Here is a 26,932-nt window from a genome sequence, read left to right as displayed (position 1 = left end):
AAACCAAGGAAGAACAAACCCTAGGTGGGAAAAATCAAAGAGAAAGTGTTGGAATTCAAGGATTTGATAAAGTAAAGGTAAAATTTCTTTGATTTTGCTAGTGATTTACCTTACCCATGCATTTTTCCTTAATTTCCATGGTTGAAAAACATGCTTTCATGGTGAATTCATGGCTGGTCAAAATGGGTAAGGAGAGAGAAAGATGTTCGATTGATTTGATTTTAAGATATGTTAGTGATTTTAGTTAGTTTAGCATATTTAAAAGCAAAACACCAAGAAAGGAATCCATTTTTCCCATGAATCTTCATGGCCGAATCTTTCTCGATGTGTGTGGGTGATGGATTGTTATTATTTCAAGAGAAATGGCTTAGAAAATGATGAATAATGGTGAGAAAATTAAGTAGGAAAAATCACAGTGTTAGTGCACTGTAATGGCCGAATTTATCCATGAAGAAATGGGAAGGTTTTAATGCTGAAATTGGTGTTATTTGAATAATGTTTGCTGAATTGAGGTATTAGAAATGAAATGGAGCAATTTGGAGCTAAATCGGACACAATTGTCATTTAATCGGGTAATAGGCCGAATTAGGTCAACACCTCATTTAAGCGATAGTCGGATAAGTTGCATATCTTATCATGCATATACACTGAGCTTGAATTGATTTTATGATGGTCAAGCATTGATGTGGTGAATTATTTATTGTACATTGTGGATATGTGGTGAGTAAATTACACTGGTAAAAGTACAGAGATTGTGCTTGGAGACTGGGATTAGGAGTACATCGACTCCTAGAACTGTGTGTAAACTTATTATCGTCTTAATTATCTAGAGTAGCTTTATACAATTGTGTGATTTTATGAAAAATGGGTTTAAATGGTAAATTGCTATGTTTTAGGAGAAATTGTGATTTTATAAAATGATTTTATAAATTTTCTGAAAAATTGAATACTGGTTTTGAAATTAGAGTAATTGGAGACTGCCTGCTTGTGTTATAAATTGTGTTTTAAATTATATGGCTTATAACAATATGTGAGCATGAGTGGCAAAGTTGGTACTTGTATAAAAAATTATATATACTATGTATTCAGCCTTGAGAGGCTAGATTGCAATAAATTGCCATGTCATGTGGATAAATATTTTATAAATTAGGTGGTAGATAAAATAATCCATAGTCACTGCAGTGGTGGGGGTTCCCGTGGACTACCTATGAGGGGGGCACGATAACTCAATTATATATTTACCTCCAAGGGGAGATGTTGGATGAAGTATCTCCTGAGGTAAAGATTTGAGTGCACTTCACGTGGACCACCGCGTGAGAGTGACACTCAGCCAACGCTAAGGAACGGTTGTGTGTCAAACTCAATTATGGGTATGGGACATTTAACAGCCTTGGCGGTCTCAGTGGAATACCTTGATGAAGGTACTCGCAAGAATGATTTTGGTAGGAGCCAAGTTTTGTGAGATATATAAGCCATGTTGATTAATTGAGTAAACTGAATATTCATGTTATGAAACATATATTGGAAAAGAATATTTTAATTCGTCTCCATTTACTCACTTTTAGATGGTTTAGATGGTGTCTGTTTACTCATTGGGATTTTATAATCTCACCACCCTCATTTCTTCACATTTCAGGCTCAGGAAATTCCATAGTTAGCTGACTTTGACAAGGACCTTCATTTGAACTTGAATAGGCAAAAGTTGTAGGTTTTCAGCTTCCGATGCATTTTTGTCAATTTGGGGCCCACGTGTCACTGTAAAAGTAATTTTATACTTCAGTTATCTGATTTAAAGTATGTATGAACATATTTAGCTTTTACACCATGTTTTTGGCAGGTTTCGATATTTTCAAAAAAAAATGACGAAAATGCCCTTCTGAGCTAGAAAATAATATTTTATTGTTTTGATTTGGAAATGACTTATGATTTCTTGAAATATGAGATTTAATAATTGTCGCTTACCGGGGAGATGTGGAAGTTGAAGCTAAACCTTGCGGGATTTCGATCGGCATTCGGGGTAATGAGTGGCTATCGAGACGTCGCGACGGTTGTCATGGGTCAGATGAGAGTTCCGGATTGTGACAAATTAGCTAAAAGAAAGATGCATTTATCAATGGGAAATAAAAATGGTTTCAAACGTGTGATATAGCTTTTCAAATTCTTGGCATATCTTACAAACATAACTTAAAGAAGTAAGAAATGATAAAAAAGATTGCTTCTACCTTTCTTCCCATAATTTCCTTTTGTTGTCCAAATATATGGTGTTGTTTTCATAATCAAAAGTGAACTCCCTTAATAGACTTTCACAATAACTAATTTTTTTGTAGATTTTTTAACTAAATTTGGTGTTAATAGATCAAATGTATTTATACACTTAATGGAAGTGTCCCTAGTTTGATTTGCTATGCTACTATAAGTCTTTTATCTCTATGGTTGAAAACTTATTATACGATTTAGACTATCTTGTATTAATAAATTTTCTTTTCAAAAAAAAAAAGTGCTAATTTGATTTTTTTTGTTTTTTGAACGTGTTGATGATTTTGTACTCTATTTATGTTTTTTCTAATTATTTATTTATCTCAATTATATTGAGATATCAATAATATTACTAAAATTGTATTTCTTTTTATTAAGAAAAAAAATCCTTCCTGGCAGACACGAAGATATGAATGTTTTTCTGCAATCCATTTATCCCTGTTAAAGCAGCAAGTAAAGTACAAAAATTGTGAAGTACGAGCCGGCTCTGGTTATCGCAATTATTAGCTTTGTAGGACCAACTCCACTTCTGGTTCTCCACCAATATTGCTTTTTACAATAATTATTTTCTAATATTACTTTTACCTTTCAGAGTTTCCTCTACACCATTTCACACGCAATCTCTAATAAAGAAAATAAGATTTATTTTTGTTAGTACAATAAATTTTTGAATGGTTAGAATAGAAAATAAAATAGTGATTACATTTTATTAGGTTATTTAAAAATATAAAAATGTTAACCTACAAAAGTAGTATCCATAGTACAATAAGACATATTTATAATTAAAATTTGAGATTTTCAATTTCATTTTTCATTCCAGACCTTAAAAACTTGTGAAATTTATGACAAAAGAGCAAAAAAATTTTGATTTATGAAGAAAAACTTTTGAACATTTTGAGCATTCTTTGTCAAGTAGGCATATTTGTTAATTATGTTGTTAAATGGAATATGGTGTATCATTTGAAGTTGTTGATCTTGTTAAATGGAATACAGTAATTTTGATATTTTTGAGAATTACGTGACTAGTTTTTAGGCATTGTGTAACTAACTTTGGACATTGTGTGACTGACTTTGGGCATTACATGACTAGTTTTTAATAAGGCATTGAGTGACTAGTTTTTGATTAGGCATTATGTGACTAGTTAGTAAGGCATTGTGTGACTTAGATATTACTTTAAAATCAGTCACGTAATGCCTAAAACCAATCACGTAATGTGTAAAAACCAATCACGCAGTGATTAAGTCACGTAATGCCTAAAAATCAACCTCGCAATACTTAAAAAACAACTAATCAATTTCAACTCCTTAACTTTGGAGTTCTATGAATAAACCAATAAACTCAAGAATCTAAAACACATTTTTTTTTGCTAAGCCATGAAATTGTGCATTTCATAAAAGATAGGTTACAAAACTCCATAACCCCAAGACAAAATAAATCCCTATCAGGAGGGCCTTGCTCACTCCCCTCATGCAAAAACAAAATATACTCCTTTTACAAAATATTCCATGAACAATTTCAATTCAAAATCCCATAAAAAAATCAAAATCCCCAGTAAGCATGCTTAACAATCATCCCAATCCCAAACACAATAAAATCGTGAACCATTCAAAATATATGCATTTTGTCTTATTGTAATATAATTCAAAATATAGAGTTCAATTATTTGGTTTAACGCTTAGTATGCCAAAAAATAAATAAATAAGAGATAGATGGGAAAAGTTAAATTGATGTATCGAACTATGAATACAAGACCACCTACTTTGAAACAAATAATGCTTTCATTTTTTTTCAATTGCATCAATTGATGTTTGTTATGTATCAAATTTTAATTAGGCGTTACATGCATTAAACAGAAATAATCGATTTATTAAAAGGGATTAAGTTTAAATTTACCCAGTACAACAAATTTAACCTAAGACAGCATATTTTTAAAATATGCTACTAAAAATATTTTTAATAACACTTTTTTTTAATGTTTTTTAGAACATTTTTGTAGATCTAACTCCACTATATAAATTTTTAGATGCATTATGAATAAAATGTAATAATAAGAATTGCATATACTAGTAAAGGTTATACTTTTTTATATTGCTATTAAATGTAAAAAAAGTGAAGCTAAAAGTTTAAATAACTACACTTTTTAAAATTTTACTACAAAAAAATATGCCGCCTAAAGAAGTATAATTAAAACTCAATTTTTTTGTAATGACCATTCTATTTAAGATGATGAATCAAATTTATCACTAATCTTCCAAAGGATGTAATTGTATCACTATACTTTCTAATTTGGTTTAAAAATGATTAAAATTTTAAAATATTCTTTTATGGTTAAAATTTAATTATATTTTAATCAAATTAAAACTACAATAATAAAATTGACATTGATCCATTTAAAAATGAATGATAAAAATGTCAATTACACAAAATTGTTTCCAATCTTACAAAAAAGGAAACTAAATGCAAATATTTTCATAGAAAAAAAAATACTAAAATGTCCAATTATCCAACTATTTGAAAAACAATAAATACTTATAAAATGGTTATATTTATTATTCATACTATTTGTGAGTAATTAGGCAATCAAAACTCCTCTGTAGCATTATCCATATTCATAATTAATTTTTTTGCAAAGCCATATTCATAATTAATCAAATGTTATTGTTAAAAATCTAGTATCTTTTGAATAAATTATCCCACTTTTTAAGGTTTCATCTTAATTCATCTTGGATCTATTACTAGTCAAAATAGACACTCCTTTTATCACGCCCCAAACCCAAGGTTTTGGGATCCAACAGACACCACATACTTATGAAATGAATCCCATAAGCATGGAAGGCAACAACATCTTAATAAACTAAATGTAATAACTCCAAAATCTCTTTAAATTTTTACACTTTACAAAACCTCAAATCTCCAAATAATACAATATATATATAATCATTTAAAAGCTACAAATTTCTCATCTAGCTATCATCTCTTTACAAACTAAAATTCGAATTCTTACATCAAAACTTATAAATGTCAAAAGACATGTACTACTCTTGCTAACCAAAGCTCTCATCGAATAAGTCTAATCCCCACACATGAATATGTGTTGAAATTTGTAAAAATGACAAGGATTATAGGAATGAGTATAACCACTCAGCAAGTAATTGACATCCTTTCAACCGGATTAGGCATGCTCAAAGCATTTAGGCCAAAATTACTAATACATATATAGATATCAAAACAAAATTTTGGGTAATCTCATTCAAAACATATATTTTAAATTTTTACTTTTAAATTTCAAAAGCAAACGTAATTTCGTTTTAGATAACATAGCTAATACAATTTCGAAACTTTTAGATAACAAAACAAAACATAATTTCTCACTAATTTCATATTTTTATTGGGCTCTTGTAACATACTATGGCCATACTTAACCTCTACGGCATAGGTCATAATAATAACAAAAAGCAAAATTAACCCTAGTGGCATGGGTCATAATCATATTGAAACCACAATTAACCCTAGTGGCATGGGTCATTAGTATATTAGAAGCAACCATTGGCTGCTCTGAACAGATATCACAAATACCACTATTTTGTAACCAGTGATGCGGTTGGAAGATCGATCTCTAATCACATAATACATGTCGACATGGCCAACGTTTAACCCCCATTGACAGGAACATAACATAGTCATACTAAGAGACAAAACAAATTATATTTTTTGATTACCCAAATTTATAAAATGGCAATATTCACTTTCACAAAAACACATATCGTACACATCAAAAGCATATTTATTTCAAACTAAGTATTTACATATATAATCACAAAGATAATCATATAAGCATATGTTAGACAAAAATCATATTCATATTTAAAAATCAAAAATTATATTTTGTAAAAATTCACATTCTAAAATCCAACATGCGAAAATCATATATATATATATATATATACACATTTTGCATGCTCAACCCTATTTTTAGAAATCATAGGACAAAACATATTATACATAATAGATGAAATTCAATTTCACATTGAGGCTAATTTTTAGGATGTGAAAACACTAAAAGGATATCAATTACTTACCAGATTCGCTAAAACCAAACCAAAAGACAAAAAATTAGAATCCTCTCGAAACTTATTAATTCAAAATGCTCGAAATTAGTAACCAGCATTACTAATTTATTGAAATGAACACGACTCTTTACTGGTCATTTTAAGGCATTTTAGGGTGTAGCACCTCTTTCGTTAACCGAAATCAATTTTAATTCCTTTAATAATTTATAAATACATAAAACATTCAAAACATAGAAACTCATAGATTATAGTACAAAATTAGTAACAATATGAGATTGGGTGGAAATATTTTAAATACAAATCAAAATTTAGTTTTTGAAGATTTCTAATAAATTTTCCAAAATATGCCAATTCAAAAATAATTTGTCAACTAAATATTTATTATACAAAAATTCACTAAAATTTAAATTGCTTAATTTTTGAAGTTTCTAGCAAAATAGGTTGAATATAAGTCAAGAATAATTTTTAAAATAATTAAAAATAAATTTTTATAAATTTTGAAATTTTAGATTTTCGTGACCATTTGGCTTACTTCGATCACTGATAACTCTTAACCCAAATTATTTCCAGTCATGAAACAAACCAAATTAAAGTATTCATATCATATTATAAAACTAGTAGTTGTTTCAATTAAAAAGAATACAAAACTTTCAAGTTTCAGAAGCCAAAATTGTAGAAATCATCACAGAAATACCCAAATTTCTAAGTTTTCAATATCAACGAACCTATTTTAAGGTTTTAATTCTCTTAACACAGGAAGCCCCTGACTGAGCATTAGCACCAAATTAAACATCTGATTTCATACTACAAAAGCCCTTAAAGAAACGCCCCAAAATGTTACTAGAATATAAAGTTCCTGTTACTCAAAGTTGGGTAATCAAAACTGTTGAAAATCAAGTTTTTAATTAGCTTCAAAAAATTTGTATCTTCCTAACCACAAAGCCAAACAAGATGCTACAAAAATAATTGGAAAGATCTTTTTAAGACCTTTCCATTGATACACATCATGCCATCAGAAAGTCACTGGAATAGTATTGGATTTAAAAAGAAGTTAAAGAAACATAAACTAAAGTTAAAACCTAATCATATCTTACTTTCTTGAATATATTTTTTCTTTTTCTACCTTCTTCTTCTCTAGGACTAGTTTCTCCCAAATGGTTTTTTTTTTCTCTACATTTTTTTCCTTTAAACGTACTATGAAAACTAGCCTTAACTTCCTCATGTGTGATAAAATAAATTGACCTTACCTTTTTTCCTTTAAATGTGTAAACTGCTTTTATTTAAACGTGCCTTACTAATTTTCTTTTTATGTAAAAAAACTAATTTAGATAAAACAAACAGATTTTTTTAAAAAATGTGATAAGATATAAATTGACTATTTTTTTAAACATGATAATGTAATCTGACTCCAATTAAAATAAAACCACTCTATTTGCTAAAAGATCCTTAATATACAACTATTCCACTATAAACTCAAATATTTTATAAGTAATTTCAGTAAAACCAATTTGTCAAATTTAGGAGTTAGTAAACATACTAATGTAATTGTATTTTTGGGTTGGGGTATTACAAACTCCCCCACTTAAAAAGAATTTGGTTCCCAAATTCAAATTTCCATAAGCTTAGAGTGTTGTCCAACGTTTAAGCAAATGTTACATACAATCATCCCTTAAAAGAATTTGTCTCCGTAATCTAAAATATTCCATCAAAACTTCACATGATCTTGTATCCAATAACCAATTTAACATAATTATAAATCGAAATCTTATATAGCCAACTAATTAGACATTCAAAAACTTGAATTCTCAATTCTTGTCCAAAGCAAGATGCAAATACTAAAGTACTAAACTTTTTAGAACTCCATAGATTCTAGATATGCAAATTCCAAAAAATCAAGATCTTGTCTAGACAACATAATTCCAATGCAATTCAAAATTTATACAATCGATCTTTCTTACTAATGGGATCAACATAACATGTAAAGCCTGACCTTATAAAATACTTGTCATGACATACATGTGATGATAGCATGATTGCACGCTAAGAGAGTCTCAAAAAATTTACAAAAGTAGGTATTGTACCTAGAGGTACAACAAAGTTGATTTAAGTTTCGAACTAGATCAAATAGAAATTTTAGGGTGCAATTGAAAATTTTACAGTCTAGGAATTATTTTAAATGTTGATTCAGAGTTCTAGGACCGATTTGGAGTCAAATTGGAATTTTCATGACTTAGGGGCAAAATGGTCATTTTGCCATCCGAGGTTAAGATGTGAGTGTTGGATGAAATTTTTTACTAAAATTGAACAAGATTGACTATTTAGAACATAATTTGAGTTTGAGAAGTGAAAAATTTTAATTCCAACATTTTTTCAAGCATAGGGGTAAAATAGTCATTTTGTCACCCAAAGGGCAAAATTGTAATTTTACACCACCCGACACTTGTCCAGCACATGGATTTTATCCAATATTATCATGGATAATTGAAAGAATTTAAGTGGTGGAGAGAGAAAGCTTAATAGTTAAGAAATTACAAATGGACCAATAATGTGGTGACATGTGTCAAGTTTATATCCATTATTTATTTAGCTTTAAAATAAGCATAAAATCAGCCTATTTCTTTCATATGGCTGGCCAAACCAAGAACAAAGAATAACAAAGGGAGAAAAGAAAAACAAAAACCCTAGGTGAAGAATTGCAAGAGAAAAGTGTGAGAAATTCAAGGAAACAAGTGACAAAAGGTAAAATTTCTTGATTTTGACTTGTGATCTACCTTTCCCATGCATTTCTTCTCATTTTTCATGGTTAAATTACATGCTTTCATGATGAATTCATGGCTGGTAGGAATGGGTATGGAGAGAGAATGATGTTAGATTGATTTGATTCTAAGTTATGTTAGTGTTTTTAGTTAGTTTACCATGTCTAGAAACAAAACAACAAGAAAAGAGTTCATATTCCCCACCACCCATCAATGGCCGAACCTACCTTGTGTTGAGTGAGGATGAATTTGATTTTTATTTTAAGAGAATTGGTTAGAAAATGATGAATTATGGTGTGGAAAAGTAGTAGGAAAAATCACGTTGTTAATGCACCATTATTGACCAAAAATTCTAAGAAAAGTGAAGATAGTTTTGCCAAATTTTAGGTTATTTGACTTTAGTTTGGTGAATTAAGATATTGGAAAAGAAATGGAGCAATTTGGAGCTAAATTGGATGCATTGGCCAATTAATCGGATGATAAGACGAATTAGGCCAATACCGAATTTAGATGGGTACTCGTTCATTTTGCATTTCATATCATGCATTAGTAGTTTAAATTAATTTAAATTCAATTTAGTACCAATGAAGTAAGTTTCTTGATTTTGTACTGTGTTCAGGTGGTGAGTCCTCCGATAAAGGCAAGAAAATTGCACCCGAGGACTAGTAGTCTGCGTACTTCAAAAATCCCCACTCTAGACATTGTGAGTAACCTTATCATCATTTTAATTATCTAAAGTATGTTTTAACTCGATTTTGGTGAAATTTTATGAAAAATGAGTTAAATGGCTAATTTTAGGTTTTATAAACAAAAATGTGTTTAAATGAAAAGATTTTATAAATTGTTTTGAAACGAAGTAACGATTTTAAAAATAGAGTAATTGGAGACCACCGGTATGTTGTAAATTTATGATTGGAAATTGATGGCTTATATCATATTGTTATTGTGTTGGCATGACTAGCTGAGCTGTGTTTTATGAATTGTTTGAATTGTTTTATTTTACCCTTGCAGACTGGGTAGTAAAATATTAGCCTTGTCATGTTGTCAAAATTTTATTGTATGGTGGGTTTAGCTTGCTGCAGTAGGCGGATTCTGTGGACCAGCCTATTAGAGGGGCACGAAATTTGTATATATATATATATATATATGTACCTCGGTCGGAGGGCACGTAGGGTATCTCCTCAAATATGGTTAGAGTTCACGTCACACCGAACCACCTCGTGATGATGAACTCCGCTAACGCCAAGGAACGATTGTGTTTTTTTTCAAACTAATAATTTGTTTACATGTATACAAAATTTTTAACAGCCTTGGCGGACTCGGTTACATGCCTCGGCCAAGGTATCCCCGAGAATGATTTTGGCAGGAGCCAAGCTTTTAAAATACTCATAAGCCATGTTGATTACTTAAATGAAATGAGTATTTATGTTATGAAAAACATATTTAGATGAAATGTTTTAATAATCTATTTTTACTCCACTTTAGATATTTTAAATGATGTTTATTTACTCGCTGAGATTTTATAATCTCACCACTCTCCTTTCCCTCCATTTCAGGTTCAGAATAGACTGTAGATAGCTGATCTCATCGAGGACTACCATTGGACTTACATTTACCAAACTGTAGGTTCACAATCCTCTTTACTTTTGTTTATTCGGGGGCCCACTTGTTATTGTAAATTAAATTAAATACTCTGGCTTACTGTATTACAGTATGTATGAATTTATTTAACTTCTATACTATAAAAATTTTTTACATATAACTTAAAAAATATTGTTTTATAAGAAAATAGAATATTTTACTTAACATTTCTTTTATTTTCTTGTTATATCCAAATAATCGAAATTTCGTTTTAAATGAAGATTTTAGACTTTAAAACTCATTTTTGATTATGAATTATATGTTTTATTCTTATATATTACATTTTAGCCGGTTTCAAACTTTTTGGGGGAAAAATGACTAAAATACCCCTGTGAGACAAAAATTATTATTTTATTTGTTTTGAGTTGGAAACAGCTTAAAATCTTGTAGAACATGGTTTTCAACAACGGTTACTCATGGGGGAAATGAGATACTGATATTAAGCATTGCGGGGTCTTGGTTGGCATTACGGGTAATGAATATCTATCGGGATATCGCGACGGTTATCATGGGCTCGAGGAGAGTACCGAGTCGTGATAATTTGATTGGTATCAGAGCTTTTGGTTTTAAAAATCAGAGTTTTCAGTTTTAAAGTTGTTTTAAAAATTTACTGTGTCAGTGTGGCCCCGGGTTAAGTTGGGTTAGGTTGAATAGGATGCATGTATTTGCATATAGAGCCCGAGGTTGCCTAAACTTGCTTGTTTCCTCTTATAGATTAATATGCTTCCTCGACGTGGACGCCCACCTCTCAATAGATTGGCTGAGAGAGGAAGAGGTCGTTCTCAACGTCGTCAGCTAGATGCAGTAGACGTGGAATCGACTGCCTCCACCATTCGGGCAGCACCTACTGCTGAGCAGGCCGGGACTCCTCCACGTTCTTCACATTCTTCACATCCTCCGCCACCTACTGGTACTCCTGCCATGTCTCTTGAGGCAATCCAATCATTGACAGCTTTATTTACTGCAATGGCTGGTCAAGCTTAGACTGGTCAGGCTCCACCTATAGTGCCTCCAGCTACTCCTTCAGTTCTGCCAGTACAGGATGTATCTATTTCCAAGAAACTGAATGAGGCTAGACAATTGGGTTGTGCTTCTTTCACGGGTGAGTTGGATGCCACCGTGGCAAAAGATTGGATTAACTAGGTTTTAGAGACTCTCTTTGACATGAGATTAGACGACGATATGAAACTAATGGTGGCTACGAGATTACTAGAGAAGAGGGCTCCTACTTGGTGGAATTCAGTGAAGTCTCGTTCCACTACTCCTCAGACATGGTCTGACTTTATCAAGGAATTTGATGGTCAGTATTTCACCTATTTTCATCAGAAAGAGAAAAAAAAGAGAATTTCTAAGCTTGAAACAAGGAAATCTAACTGTAGAGGAGTACGAAGCTTGTTTTAACGAGCTAATGTTATATGTGCCAAACCTGGTGAAATCAGAGTAGGATTAGGCCAGTTATTTCGAAGAAGGGCTCCGTAATGAGATTAGGGAACGGATGACATTGACTGGTAGGGAGCCACATAAGGAGGTCGTACAGATGGTTTTACGGGCAGAGAAGCTCACGATTGAGAATAGGAGGATTCGGACCGAGTTTACAAAAAGGAAGAATCTTGGTATATCTTCTAGTCAGCCAGTAAAAAAAGGCAAATACTCATCTACTTCAGTGAGTACTACTTCTACTTTCGTAGCATCTTCTTGACCTCCATTTGCAAAGACACAACATAGGCCTCCAAGATTCAACAGATCTGAGATGACTATTTTTGGGAAGAGTTTTGAAGGTTCTGATATATGCAGGAGGTGTGGAAAGAATCATGTTGGGCAGTTAGGGCACTAGTACAATATTATCATTGTGGTCAGCCAGGTCACTTTAGGAGTGATTGCCCACAACTAAGACGGGCTACTGTAATTGCTCCATCTCCACCAACTCGTATGGATATACAGAGAAGAGATCCTTCTGGGTTACCATCGAGGCAAGAAGTGGCTATATAGTTTGGTGTAGAGAGTAGCACCCCAGCATATCCACCTTCGCGACCACAGACTCGTACTTCGACAAGAGTCTTCGCTATGACAAAAGATGAGGCACTGGTCCGTCTTGGAGCAGTGACAGGTATTATGTCTTTATTTAATAAAGATGTTTATGTTTTAATAGATTCTGGCTCAGATAGGTTTTATGTGAGTATGGCATTTGTATCAATTGCTGATAGAAACCTGTCACCATTAGAAGAAGAAATTGTAATTTACACCCCTTTAGGAGAGAAGCTAGTTAGAAACAGTTGTTATAGAGATTGTGGAGTAAGGGTAGGTGAGGAAGAATTTATGGGTGATTTGATTCTTCTAGAGATCCGAGATTTTAATTTAATATTGGGTATGGATTGGTTAACTACACATCGGGCGAACGTGGATTATTTTCAGAAAGAAGTTGTTCTTCGAAATTCGGAGGGAGTAGAGATTGTTTTTGCAGGGGAACATCGAGTATTACCGTCTTGTGTAATCTCGGCCATAAAGGCTTTGAAACTAGTGCAGAAATGGTATCCGGCTTATTTGGCTCACATGATCGATACTTTAAAGGGGGAACCTAAGTTAGAGGATGTCCCGATGGTAAATGAGTTTCCTGATGTATTTCCTGAAGAGTTACCGGGACTACCTCCTGATTGAGAGCTTGAGTTCCCTATTGATTTACTTCCAAGTACCGCACCTATTTTTATCCCTCCATATAGAATGGCTCCGGCAGAGTTGAAGGAACTGAAAGTCCAGTTGCAAGATTTGGTGGATAAAGATTTCATTCGCCCTAGCACTTCTCCTTGGGGAGCACCAGTCCTATTTGTAAAGAAGAAAGATGGCACTCTTCGATTGTGTATTGATTACCATCAGCTGAATCGAGTGACCATAAAAAATAAATATCCTTTACCCCGGATTGATGATCTTTTTAATCAGTTACGAAGTGCTATGGTGTTCTTTAAGATTGATTTGAGGTATGGGTATTATCAGTTGAAGATTAAGGAACAGGATGTACCCAAGACTACTTTCAGGACCCGTTATGGGCATTATGAGTTTCTGGTGATGCAGTTTGTTTTGACTAATGCCCCGACAGCTTTTATGGATCTTATGAACAGGGTGTTCCATCCATATTTGGATAAGTTTGTGATAGTATTCATAGATGACATCTTGGTTTATTCGAAGAATGATGATGAACATGCTACCCATTTGCACATTGTGTTGCAAACTTTGCGCGAGAGACAACTCTATGCCAAGTTCTCTAAATGTGAGTTTTGGTTAAAGGAAGTGGTTTTCTTGGGACATGTGGTGTCCGAAGCTAGAATTTATGTGGATCCAAAAAAGATTGAGACAATCTTACAATGGGAGCAACTAAGAACGGTAACTAAGATTAGCAGTTTTCTTGGCTTTGCGGGTTATTATCGGAGATTTGTTCAGGGATTTTCATTGATAGCGGCTCCTTTGACTCGTCTGACTCGTAAAGGAGTTAAGTTTGAGTGGGATGATGTTTGTGAGAGTTGATTTCAAGAGCTAAAGAACCAGTTAACCTCCGCTCTCGTTTTAACACTTCCTGTTAATGGAAAAGAATTTGTGGTATACAGTGATGCATCTAAGTTGGGATTAGGGTGTGTATTAATGCAGGATGAGAAAGTAATCGCTTATACTTCTCGGTAGTTGAAGAAGCATGAGACGAATTACCCAACTCATGACTTGGAGTTGGCAGCAGTAGTCTTCGCATTGAAGATTTGGAGACATTATTTATATGGTGAGTGTTGTCAGATTTTTACTGATCATAAGAGTTTGAAATATTTGCTCACCCAGAAAGAACTTAATTTGGGACAAAGACGGTGGCTAGAATTGATCAAGGATTATGACTTAGTAATTGATTTCCATCCAAGAAAGGCAAATGTTGTAGCGGATGCCTTAAGTCGTAAATCCTCATCGTCGTTAGCAACACTTTGAAGTTCTTATTTTTCGATGTTACTTGAGATGAAATCTATAGGGATCCAATTGAATAATGGTGAGGATGGAACCCTACTTGCTAGTTTCGTTGTGAGACCTTCATTTTTAGATCAAATAAGAGAATTGCAGAAATCCGATGATGAGTTGAAGCAGGAAGTTCAAAAGCTGCACGATGGAGAAACTAGTGAGTTTAGACTCAGTGATGATGGTACTTTAATGTTTAGAGACAGAATTTGTGTCCCTAAGGATGATCAGTTGAGACAAGCGATTTTAGAAGAAGCTCATTCTTCCGCCTATGCTTTACATCCCAGAAGCACCAAGATGTATCGGACTATTAAAGAAAGTTATTGGTGGCCGAGTATGAAACGAGACATAGCAGAGTTTGTAACGAAATGTCTCACATGCCAACAGATCAAGGCGGAGCATAAAAAATCGTCAGGTACACTTCAACCTTTATCGATTTTGGAATGGAAGTGGGACCACGTGACTATGGACTTTGTATTGGGTTTACCGTGGACACAGAGTGGGAATGATGCTATTTGGGTGATTGTGGATAGATTAACTAAGTCTGCTCATTTCTTGGCTATCCATAGCACGTATTCTATTGAGAAACTGGCGAAATTTTATATAGATGAGATTGTGAGATTACACGGAGTTCCAGTTTCTATTGTGTCAGATCGAGATCCTCGATTCACTTCTAGATTTTGGCCAAAATTTCAGGAAGCTCTCGGAACTAAATTGAGATTTAGTACTGTCTTTCATCCGTAGACAGATGGTCAATCTGAGAGAACTATTCAGACTTTGGAGGATATGTTACAGACTTGTATCATTGACTTTATTGGAAGTTGGGACAAACACTTTCCATTGGTGGAGTTCGCGTATAATAATAGTTTTCAGTCTAGTATTGGGATGGCACCATACGAGGCTTTGTATGGAAGGAAGTGCCGAACTCCGCTCTGTTGGGATGAAGTGGGAGAGAGGAAATTGTTTAATGTGGAATTGATTGATTTGACAAATGACAAGATCAAGGTTATCAGAGAGCAATTAAAGACAGCTCAAGATAGGTAGAAGAGTTATTCTGATAAACGAAGGAAAGATTTGGAGTTTGAAGTCGACGATAAAGTTTTTCTTAAGATTTCTCCTTGGAAAGGTAATAATTTAAAAATTTTGAAGTATTAAATTTTATTTTATTATACTATTGTGATGAATTGTGGTATTTTATTGGGTAATAAAAGGTGTGATTTGATTCAAGAAGCGGGGAAAGCTCAATCCTAGATACATTAGACCCTTTCGTATCAATGAAAGGATTGGGCCAATAGCTTACAAGCTTGAATTACCCCCGGAGTTAGATTGGATTTATAATGTCTTCCACGTCTCGATGTTGAAAAAGTATGTTCCCGATCCTTCCCATATTCTAGAGACACTTCCAATTGAGTTGCATGAAGATTTGAAGTTCGAGGTTGTCACGACCCGGAACCTCCCTCAGGCCCATGACAATCGCCGCGACGTCCCGATTGACACTCATTATCCAGAATGCCAACCGGAACCCCGCAAGGCTTACATATCGGTTTCTTTCCTTTCCTGTGAGCAATCATTGTTAAATATCGAGTTTTTAGAGAATATATACTATTTTAGATCAAAAACAATCAAAATAAAATTTTCGCCACACAGGGGTATTTTGGTCATTTTTTTCTCAAAAATTTCAAAACTAGCTAAAACGTACTATACAAGTACAAAATACATAATTCATATTCAAAATGAGTTTAAAAGTCTAAAATCTTCATTTAAAACGAAATTACGGTTATTTGAATATAATAAGAAAATAAAAGAAATATTAAGGGAAATATTCTATTTTCTTATAAAACAATTTTTATAGAGTTATACGTGAATAATTTTTATAGCGTAAAAGCTAAATAAATTTATACATACTGAAATACAGTAAGCCAAAATATTTAATTTAATTTACAATAACAAGAGGGCCCCCGAATAAACAAAAGTAAAGAGGACTGTGAACCTACGATTTGGAAAATGCAGATCCAATAGTAGTCCTCGATGAGATCAGCTATCTACAGTCTATACTGAACCTGAAATGGGTGGAAAGGAGTTGGGTGAGATTTTGCAATCCCAATGAGTAAACAGACATTATCATAAATATCTAAAGGCGAGTAAAATGGAGGCAAGTTTAAACAATAAATTTCAACCCATTTCATAATGTTTTCAATTTATTTCTTAAACCATAAAATATTTGTAATTTACCAAAACAATTGTTAAGGCTTATGTCTTTTATTAAAACAAGGCTCAAGCCAAAACTAATCATCGGGGATACCTTGGCCGAGGCATCTAACCGAGTCCGCCAAGGGTGTTAAAATATTCACACGTGAAACACATTTTTATTTTTAAAACCAGCCGTCCCTTGGCGTTGGCCGAGTTACACATTCACGTGGGGGTTCGACGTGAAGTGAGCTCTAATACTACCCCGGGAGTTACCCTCCTCACCTCTACAACCGGAGTAACTATATAACTGGGTTTACCGTGCCCCTCTAATAGGCAGTCCACGGAAACCCGTCACTGCAGTGACTAACCCACCAATTTTAATAAAATTTCGACAGTATAGCGTGGCTTTTATTTATTTATCCAGCCTGCATAGTAAAATCAACTTACATAAATTTCCCAATGCATTCACAAAATATAGCCACATATACTCATTTCTCATAAGCCATTCCTAGGAAAATATATATTTTTCAAGTCAATTTGTAGCCTCCAATTACTCAATTTCATAATCAATACAATATATTTTTATTTGTCACATTTATTCCTAAAACATCAAAAATCCCGTTTTAATCTCGTTCTCATTTCATAAAATACATAAAGGGCATTTAAAATAAACTCTAGATAATTTACAATAATAATAAGTTTACTCACTGTTTGTACAAAATAAAAGCTTTCAAGCGCCCCGATCACTACTCGTCGGGTACGACTTCTTTGCCTTTTCCGGAAGGCTCTCCTCCTAGACACATTACAAAAATTTACACAATTCATCACATTGATGCTAAATCACTATATAATTAACTTAAATCCTATACTAATGCATGGTATGAAATGCAATAGTCTAAAACGACTTAAATGCTGTATTAACCTATTTTTGGCACTTTGCCCGATAAATTGCTAACGCGCTCCATTTTAGCTCTAAATCATCCCATTCTCTCTCCAACATTTCTAACCATTAAATATCAGCCAATAACCTTCTAAAAACAACAAAATCAGCTCACTCCCTTCCTTGGAAAATTCGGCCAAAAATGGGACATTAACTCGGTAAATTTTCTACTTTGTTTTTCTATCACGTTTAATCGTTTTTCATCATTTCTCTTCATTTTCCTTAGAATAAAATCAATTCATCATCATTGTACAGCATTGAGCATCCAGCCAAGAGTGGGTATTGTGAAAATTTACTGATTTCTTGCCCAATTTAATTTCTAAACACATTTAACTAACTAAAACTATCAATTTAACTAAAAATCAAAACCTAAAAATTTCAATTTCTCTCTCCTAGAATTTCGTCCAGCCCTTGATATCACTTTTTGATCTCTCTCCTCAAGCATGCTAAATGGAAATAAAGTCATAGGAAAGGTAGAAATCAAGCTAAAATCGAAAAATCTTACCGTTAGACGCGTAAACGGTCGAAAACCGCGAATTTCTCTTTGAATTTTCTTGTTTCTCTTTGGTTTTTCTTTTCTTCTTCCTTTCCTCTCTATTTCCTCTGTTTTTCTTCCTTATGGCCGGCCAGCACTCAAAATTTGGGTTTAAATGGCTGACTTTTCATTAAAATAATATTATTTCATTAAAAAATGCCATGTGTCACTTTCCCATTGGCCCATTTTTAAAATTTCATCCATTTGTTTCCAAATTTTCACCATACACTTGTCTCATATATTCATAGCTTAGATAAAATTCTCAGACTCATCCAAAGTCTTGGTGGAGTAATTTTTGCAATTTACACTTTTGCCCCTGTAAAAGTCAAAAATTACATTTTTGCCCCAAAAATTGAAAAATTGTCTATAGACATATTTTTCGTCCCTTATACTCATACCATTCTCCAATTTTTCAAATTTGATCAAAATTCTCTCAAAATCTCAAATTTTGTCCATGGGTGGCAAAATTACGATTTTGCCCCTACACTCCAAAAATCACCAGAATTAAACTTTTTCACTTCCTATCATTAAATTATACTCCAAATAGTTAATCTTGGTCAAAAATTTCACTCCATGATCAAATTATTATCTTAGGTGGCAAAATGACGATTTTGCCCTTGAATATCAAAATTTCTAATTTTACCCCAAATGAACCCTCGAACTCCGAACAATCATTTTTAGTCATTTCTGAACTATAAAATATTAAATTTCATCCTACAATTCCTATTTGAACTAGTTCGAGGTTAAATCAACTCAAGTGTACCGTTAGGTACGATATCGGGTTTCGTCTTTTCTTATGTGCTTTCCTAGCATAATAACATGCTACTCAGTGCATGTATGTCATGACATGTATTTATAGGGTCGGGTTTTACAATACTACCCCCCTTAAAATAAAATTTTGACCTCAAAATTTCACTTACCAGATTCGACAAATAGATGCGGGTATTGGTTCCTCATCTGATGCTCTACTTCCCATGTCATTTCCTCCATTCGAGCATTTTTCCACAATACTTTGACCATTGAAATACTCTTGTTTCTCAGTACTCGATCCTTTCGATCCAAGATACTCACAGGTTGTACCTCGAACTTCAAATCGTCATGCAACTCGATTGGAGGTGCTTCGAGGACGTGAGAGGGATCTGGTACATATTTCTTAAGCATGGAGACATGAAAAACGTTGTGGATCCGATCTAACTCTGGAGGTAATTCTAACCGATAAGCCACTGGTCCAATCCTTTCAATGATTCGGAATGGTCCAATATATCTCGGGTTGAGCTTTCCTCTCTTCGCAAATCGAATCACACCTTTCATTATCCAATAAAACACCATAATTTATCATGATAGTATAATCAATAAGATTTAATACTTCAAAGTATTCAAATTATTACCTTTCCAAGGAGAAACCTTAAGAAAAACTTTATCATCGATCTCAAACTCCAAGTCTTTTCTCCGTTTATCTGCATAGCTCTTCTGCCTATCCTGGGCTACCTTTAGCCTCTCTCGTATAATCTTGATCTTGTCATTAGTTAGCTCGATCAATTCCACACCCACTAACTTCCTTTCACCTACTTCATCCCAACAGAGCGGAGTTCGGCACTTCCTTCCATACAAAGCCTCGTATGGTGCCATCCCAATACTAGACTGAAAACTGTTATTATACGCGAACTCCACCAATGGCAAATGTTTGTCCCAACTCCCAATAAAGTCAATGACACAAGCCCGTAACATATCCTCCAAGGTCTGGATAGTCCTCTCTGACTGACCATCCGTCTGTGGGTGAAAAGCAGTGCTAAATTTCAATTTGGTTCCGAGAGCTTCTTGAAATTTCGGCCAGAATCGAGAAGTGAATCGAGGATCTTGATCTGACACTATAGAAACGGGAACTCCATGTAGCCTCACAATCTCATCTATATAGAGCTGAGCCAGCTTCTCAATAGAGTATGTACTATGGACAGCTAAAAAATGAGCGGACTTAGTCAACCGATCTACGATCACCCAGATCGCATCCTTTCCCCTCTGTGTCCGCGATAATCCCAAAACAAAATCCATAGTTACATGCTCCCATTTCCACTCGGGAACAGGTAAAGACTGAAGTGTACCTGCTGGCCTCTGATGCTCCGCCTTAACTTGCTGACATACGAGACACTTTGCTACGAATTCTGCTACGTCTCGCTTCATACCCGGCCACCAATAATTCTCCCTGATAGTCCTATACATCTTGGTGCTTCCGGGATGTAATGCATAAGCAGATGAATGAGCTTCTTCCATGATCGCCTGTCTCAACTGGTTTCCCTCAGGAACACAAACTCGATCTTTAAACATCAAGACGTTATCCTCTCCAAATCTGAACTCACTGACTCCCCCATCGGTCAGTTTTTGAATTTCTTTTCTTAACTCATCATCAGACCTCTGAATGTCCTTGATCTGATTAAGTAACGAAGGTCGCACAATGAAGTTTGCCAATAAGGATCCATCCTCACCATTTCTCAACTGGACCCCAAGAGATTTCATCTCTATTAATGCTGAAAAATAACAACTCTGAAGTGCTGCTAAAGACGATGAAGACTTACGACTTAAGGCATCAGCTACAACGTTCGCCTTTCCCGGATGATAGTCTATCACCAAGTCATAATCTTTTATCAACTCCAACCATCGCCTTTGCCTCAAATTAAGCTCCTTTTGGGTGAGCAAATATTTTAAACTCTTATGATCCGTAAATATTCGACAATGCTCACCATACAAGTAATGCCTCCAGATTTTTAAAGCAAACACCACTGCTGCTAACTCTAAATCATGGGTAGGGTAATTTGCTTCATGCCTCTTTAGCTGTCTAGAAGCATAAGCCACAACTTTTTCATCCTGCATCAATACGCACCCCAACCCCAACTTTGAAGCATCACTATATACTACAAATCCCTTACCATTAACAGGAAGTGTTAAAACGGGAGCGGAGGTTAACCGGTTCTTTAGCTCCTGAAATCGATTCTCACAAACATCATCCCACACAAACTTAACTCCCTTACGAGTTAGACGGGTCAAAGGAGCTGCTATTAAGGAAAACCCCTGAACAAACCTCCGATAATAACCGGCTAATCCGAGAAAACTACGAATCTCCGTCACTGTCTTAGGTTGCTCCCATTGTAAAATTGCCTCTACTTTCTTAGGATCAACATATATTCCAGTTCTAGATACTACGTGTCCCAAGAATACCACTTCCTGTAACCAAAACTCACACTTCGAAAACTTTGCATACAACTGTCTTTCCCTCAAAGTTTGTAATACTATACGCAAGTGGGCAGCGTGCTCATTATTATCTCTCGAGTAAACCAATATGTCATCAATGAACACAATAACAAACTTGTCCAGGTAAGGGTGGAACACCCTATTCATGAGATCCATAAAAGCTGCCGGTGCATTAGTTAACCCGAAAGGCATGACCAAGAACTCATAATGACCGTACCGAGTCCTGAATGCTGTCTTGGGTACATCCTGTTCTTTAATCCTCAACTGATGATACCCAAACCTTAGATCAACCTTGGAAAACACTGTAGCTCCCTGTAATTGATCGAAAAGATCATCAATCCTCGGTAACGGATACTTGTTCTTAATGGTCATTCTGTTAAGCTGTCGGTAATCGATACATAATCGAAGTGTACCGTCTTTCTTTTTCACAAATAAAACCGGTGCTCCCCATGGAGATATACTAGGGCGTATAAAACCCTTGTCCACCAACTCTTGCAATTGTACTTTCAACTCCTTCAACTCTGCCGGAGCCATTCTATATGGAGGGATAGAAATAGGTGCGGTACCCGGAAGTAAATCAATAGGGAACTCAAGCTCTCGATCAGGAGGTAGTCCCGGTAAATCATCAGGAAATACATCAGGAAACTCACTTACTATCGGGACATTCTCTAACTTAGGTTCCCCATTTGAAGTATCAATCACGTATGCCAAATAAGCCGGATACCCTTTTTGCACTAATTTCGAAGCTTTGATGGTCGAGATTACACAAGACGGTAATACTCGACGTTTCCCTACAAACACAATCTCTGCTCCCTCCGAATTTCGAAGAACAACTTCCTTTCGGAAACAATCCACGTTCGCTCGATGTGCAGTTAACCAGTCCATACCCAATATTAGATCAAAATCTAGGATCTCTAGAGGAATTAAGTCACCCCTAAATTCTTCCTCGCCTACCCTTACCCCACAGTCTCTATAACAACTGTTTCTAACTAGCTTTTCTCCTAAAGGGGTATGAATTACAATTTCTTCCTCTAATGGTGACAAGTTTCTATCAGCAATTGATGCAAATGTGGTGCTCATATAAGACCTATCTGAGCCAGAATCTATCAAAACATAAGCATCTTTATCAAATAAAGACATAGTACCTGTCACTGCTCCAGGTCAGACTTGTGCCTCATCTTCCGTCACAGCGAAAACTCTTGTCGAGGTACGAGTCTGTGGTCTCGAAGGTGGATGTGCCGGGGTATTACTCTCCACACCGGACCGTATGGCCACTCCCTGTTTCGGTGGCAACCCAGAAGAATCTCTCCTCTGTATATCAGTGCGAGCTGGTGAAGATGATGCAATTACCGTGGCTCGTCCTAACCGTGGGCAATTACTCCTAATATGACCCGTTTGTCCACATTGGAAACATCTTGTTGGCTCTCTACATAGCCCACTATGATAATTCCCACAATTTCTGCATCTGTCAGAACCTCCGAAACTCCTCCCAGAACCAGTCATAGCAGATCTGCTAAACCTCGAAAGTCTCTGCTGTGATGGTGGAAATGGAGGTCGAGGAGATGTCACGGAAACAGAAGTAGTGCTCCCTGAAGTCGTTGAGTCCTTGCCTCTTTTTACTGGATGACTAGAAGACATACCAGGATTCCTCCTTTTTGCAAACTCAGTCCGAATCCTCCTATTCTCAGTCGCGAGCTTCTCAGCCCGTAAAGCCATCTGTACTACCTCCTTATGTGGCTCCCTACCAGTCACTGTCATTCGCTCTCTAATCTCATTACGGAGCCCTTCCTCGAAATAGCTGGCCTGATCCTGCTCAGATTTCACCAGATCCGGCACATATAACATCAACTCGTTAAAACGAGTCTCGTACTCCTCTACAGTTAGATTTCCCTGTTTCAAACTCAGAAATTCTCTCTTCTTTTCTTTCTGATGGAAATAAGTGAAATACTGACCATCGAATTCCCTGAGAAAATCAGACCATGTCTGAGGAGTAGCGGAACGGGACTTCACCGAATTCCACCAAGTACGAGCCCTCTTCTCTAATAATCTCGTAGCCACCATCAGCTTCATGTCGTCGTCTAATCTCATATCAGAGAGTGTCTCTGAAACCTGATTAATCCAGTCCTTTGCCACAGTGGCATCCAACTCACCCGTGAAAGATACACAACCCAATTGCCTAGCCTCCTTCAGCTTCTTGGAAATGGATACATCCTGTACTGGTGGTGGAACTAAAGGAGTAGTTGGAGGCACTACAGGTGGAACTTGACCAGTTTGAGCTTGACCAGCCATTGCTGCAAAGAAAGCTGCCAATGCTTGTGCTGCCTCAGTAGGCATGGCGGGAATACCCGTAGGTGGCTGAGGAGATGGAGGATGTGGAGGACTATCGGCCTGCTCAGCAGTAGGTGCTGCCCGAAGGGTAGATGCAGCTGATTCCTCCTCTACTGTATTTGGCTGATGACGTTGGGAACGACCTTTTCCCCTCCCAACCGATCTAGTGAGAGGTGGACGTCCGCGTCGAGGAGGCATTGTAATCTATAAAAATACGAGCAAGTTTAGGTAACCTTAGGCTCTATATGCAGATGCATGCATCCTATTCAACCTAACCTAACTTAACTTAATCCGGGGCCACACTGATATTGTAAATTTTTAAAACAACTTTAAAACTAAAAATTTTGATCTTTAAAACCAAAAGCTCTGATACCAATCGAATTGTCACGACCCGGAACCTCCCTCAGGCCCATGACAATCGCCGCGACGTCCCGATTGACACTCATTATCCAGAATGCCAACCGGAACCCCGCAAGGCTTACATATCGGTTTCTTTCCTTTCCTGTGAGCAATCATTGTTAAATATCGAGTTTTTAGAGAATATATACTATTTTAGATCAAAAACAATCAAAATAAAATTTTCGCCACACAAGGGTATTTTGGTCATTTTTTTCTCAAAAATTTCAAAACTAGCTAAAACGTACTATACAAGTACAAAATACATAATTCATATTCAAAATGAGTTTAAAAGTCTAAAATCTTCATTTAAAACGAAATTACGGTTATTTGAATATAATAAGAAAATAAAAGAAATATTAAGGGAAATATTCTATTTTCTTATAAAACAATTTTTATAGAGTTATACGTGAATAATTTTTATAGCGTAAAAGCTAAATAAATTTATACATACTGAAATACAGTAAGCCAAAATATTTAATTTAATTTACAATAACAAGAGGGCCCCCGAATAAACAAAAGTAAAGAGGACTGTGAACCTACGATTTGGAAAATGCAGATCCAATAGTAGTCCTCGATGAGATCAGCTATCTACAGTCTATACTGAACCTGAAATGGGTGGAAAGGAGTTGGGTGAGATTTTGCAATCCCAATGAGTAAACAGACATTATCATAAATATCTAAAGGCGAGTAAAATGGAGGCAAGTTTAAACAATAAATTTCAACCCATTTCATAATGTTTTCAATTTATTTCTTAAACCATAAAATATTTGTAATTTACCAAAACAATTGTTAAGGCTTATGTCTTTTATTAAAACAAGGCTCAAGCCAAAACTAATCATCGGGGATACCTTGGCCGAGGCATCTAACCGAGTCCGCCAAGGGTGTTAAAATATTCACACGTGAAACACATTTTTATTTTTAAAACCAGCCGTCCCTTGGCGTTGGCCGAGTTACACATTCACGTGGGGGTTCGACGTGAAGTGAGCTCTAATACTACCCCGGGAGTTACCCTCCTCACCTCTACAACCAGAGTAACTATATAACTGGGTTTACCGTGCCCCTCTAATAGGCAGTCCACGGAAACCCGTCACTGCAGTGACTAACCCACCAATTTTAATAAAATTTCGACAGTATAGCGTGGCTTTTATTTATTTATCCAGCCTGCATAGTAAAATCAACTTACATAAATTTCCCAATGCATTCACAAAATATAGCCACATATACTCATTTCTCATAAGCCATTCCTAGGAAAATATATATTTTTCAAGTCAATTTGTAGCCTCCAATTACTCAATTTCATAATCAATACAATATATTTTTATTTGTCACATTTATTCCTAAAACATCAAAAATCCCGTTTTAATCTCGTTCTCATTTCATAAAATACATAAAGGGCATTTAAAATAAACTCTAGATAATTTACAATAATAATAAGTTTACTCACTGTTTGTACAAAATAAAAGCTTTCAAGCGCCCCGATCACTACTCGTCGGGTACGACTTCTTTGCCTTTTCCGGAAGGCTCTCCTCCTAGACACATTACAAAAATTTACACAATTCATCACATTGATGCTAAATCACTATATAATTAACTTAAATCCTATACTAATGCATGGTATGAAATGCAATAGCCTAAAACGACTTAAATGCGGTATTAACCTATTTTTGGCACTTTGCCCGATAAATTGCTAACGCGCTCCATTTTAGCTCTAAATCATCCCATTCTCTCTCCAACATTTCTAACCATTAAATATCAGCCAATAACCTTCTAAAAACAACAAAATCAGCTCACTCCCTTCCTTGGAAAATTCGGCCAAAAATGGGACATTAACTCGGTAAATTTTCTACTTTGTTTTTCTATCACGTTTAATCGTTTTTCATCATTTCTCTTCATTTTCCTTAGAATAAAATCAATTCATCATCATTGTACAGCATTGAGCATCCAGCCAAGAGTGGGTATTGTGAAAATTTACTGATTTCTTGCCCAATTTAATTTCTAAACACATTTAACTAACTAAAACTATCAATTTAACTAAAAATCAAAACCTAAAAATTTCAATTTCTCTCTCCTAGAATTTCGTCCAGCCCTTGATATCACTTTTTGATCTCTCTCCTCAAGCATGCTAAATGGAAATAAAGGCATAGGAAAGGTAGAAATCAAGCTAAAATCGAAAAATCTTACCGTTAGACGCGTAAACGGTCGAAAACCGCGAATTTCTCTTTGAATTTTCTTGTTTCTCTTTGGTTTTTCTTTTCTTCTTCCTTTCCTCTCTATTTCCTCTGTTTTTCTTCCTTATGGCCGGCCAGCACTCAAAATTTGGGTTTAAATGGCTGACTTTTCATTAAAATAATATTATTTCATTAAAAAATGCCATGTGTCACTTTCCCATTGGCCCATTTTTAAAATTTCATCCATTTGTTTCCAAATTTTCACCATACACTTGTCTCATATATTCATAGCTTAGATAAAATTCTCAGACTCATCCAAAGTCTCGGTGGAGTAATTTTTGCAATTTACACTTTTGCCCCTGTAAAAGTCAAAAATTACATTTTTGCCCCAAAAATTGAAAAATTGTCCATAGACATATTTTTC

At 35.0% G+C, this 26,932-nt stretch overlaps 2 long non-coding RNA genes across 2 annotated transcripts; both read right to left on the bottom strand.

The window, feature by feature from the left end:
• Positions 1-16,548: 16,548 nt before the first annotated feature.
• LOC148760428 (uncharacterized) lies at positions 16,549-18,444 on the bottom strand. Its single transcript, XR_016028818.1, has 3 exons — positions 18,341-18,444; positions 17,604-17,688; positions 16,549-16,765 (listed from the first exon to the last, which is right to left on the bottom strand). It is a non-coding gene; the product is annotated as an uncharacterized LOC148760428 (long non-coding RNA).
• A 6,285-nt stretch (positions 18,445-24,729) lies between these two features.
• Positions 24,730-26,625, bottom strand: LOC148760427 (uncharacterized). Its single transcript, XR_016028819.1, has 3 exons — positions 26,522-26,625; positions 25,785-25,869; positions 24,730-24,946 (listed from the first exon to the last, which is right to left on the bottom strand). It is a non-coding gene; the product is annotated as an uncharacterized LOC148760427 (long non-coding RNA).
• Positions 26,626-26,932: the final 307 nt, after the last annotated feature.

The sequence above is a fragment of the Theobroma cacao genome, chromosome 10 (genome assembly GCF_053813885.1).
Source record: "Theobroma cacao isolate CCN51 chromosome 10, ASM5381388v1, whole genome shotgun sequence".
Taxonomy (NCBI): domain Eukaryota; kingdom Viridiplantae; phylum Streptophyta; class Magnoliopsida; order Malvales; family Malvaceae; genus Theobroma; species Theobroma cacao.
Note: the sequence above shows the minus strand (reverse complement) of the source record. Positions and strands in the feature narration are given on the sequence as shown.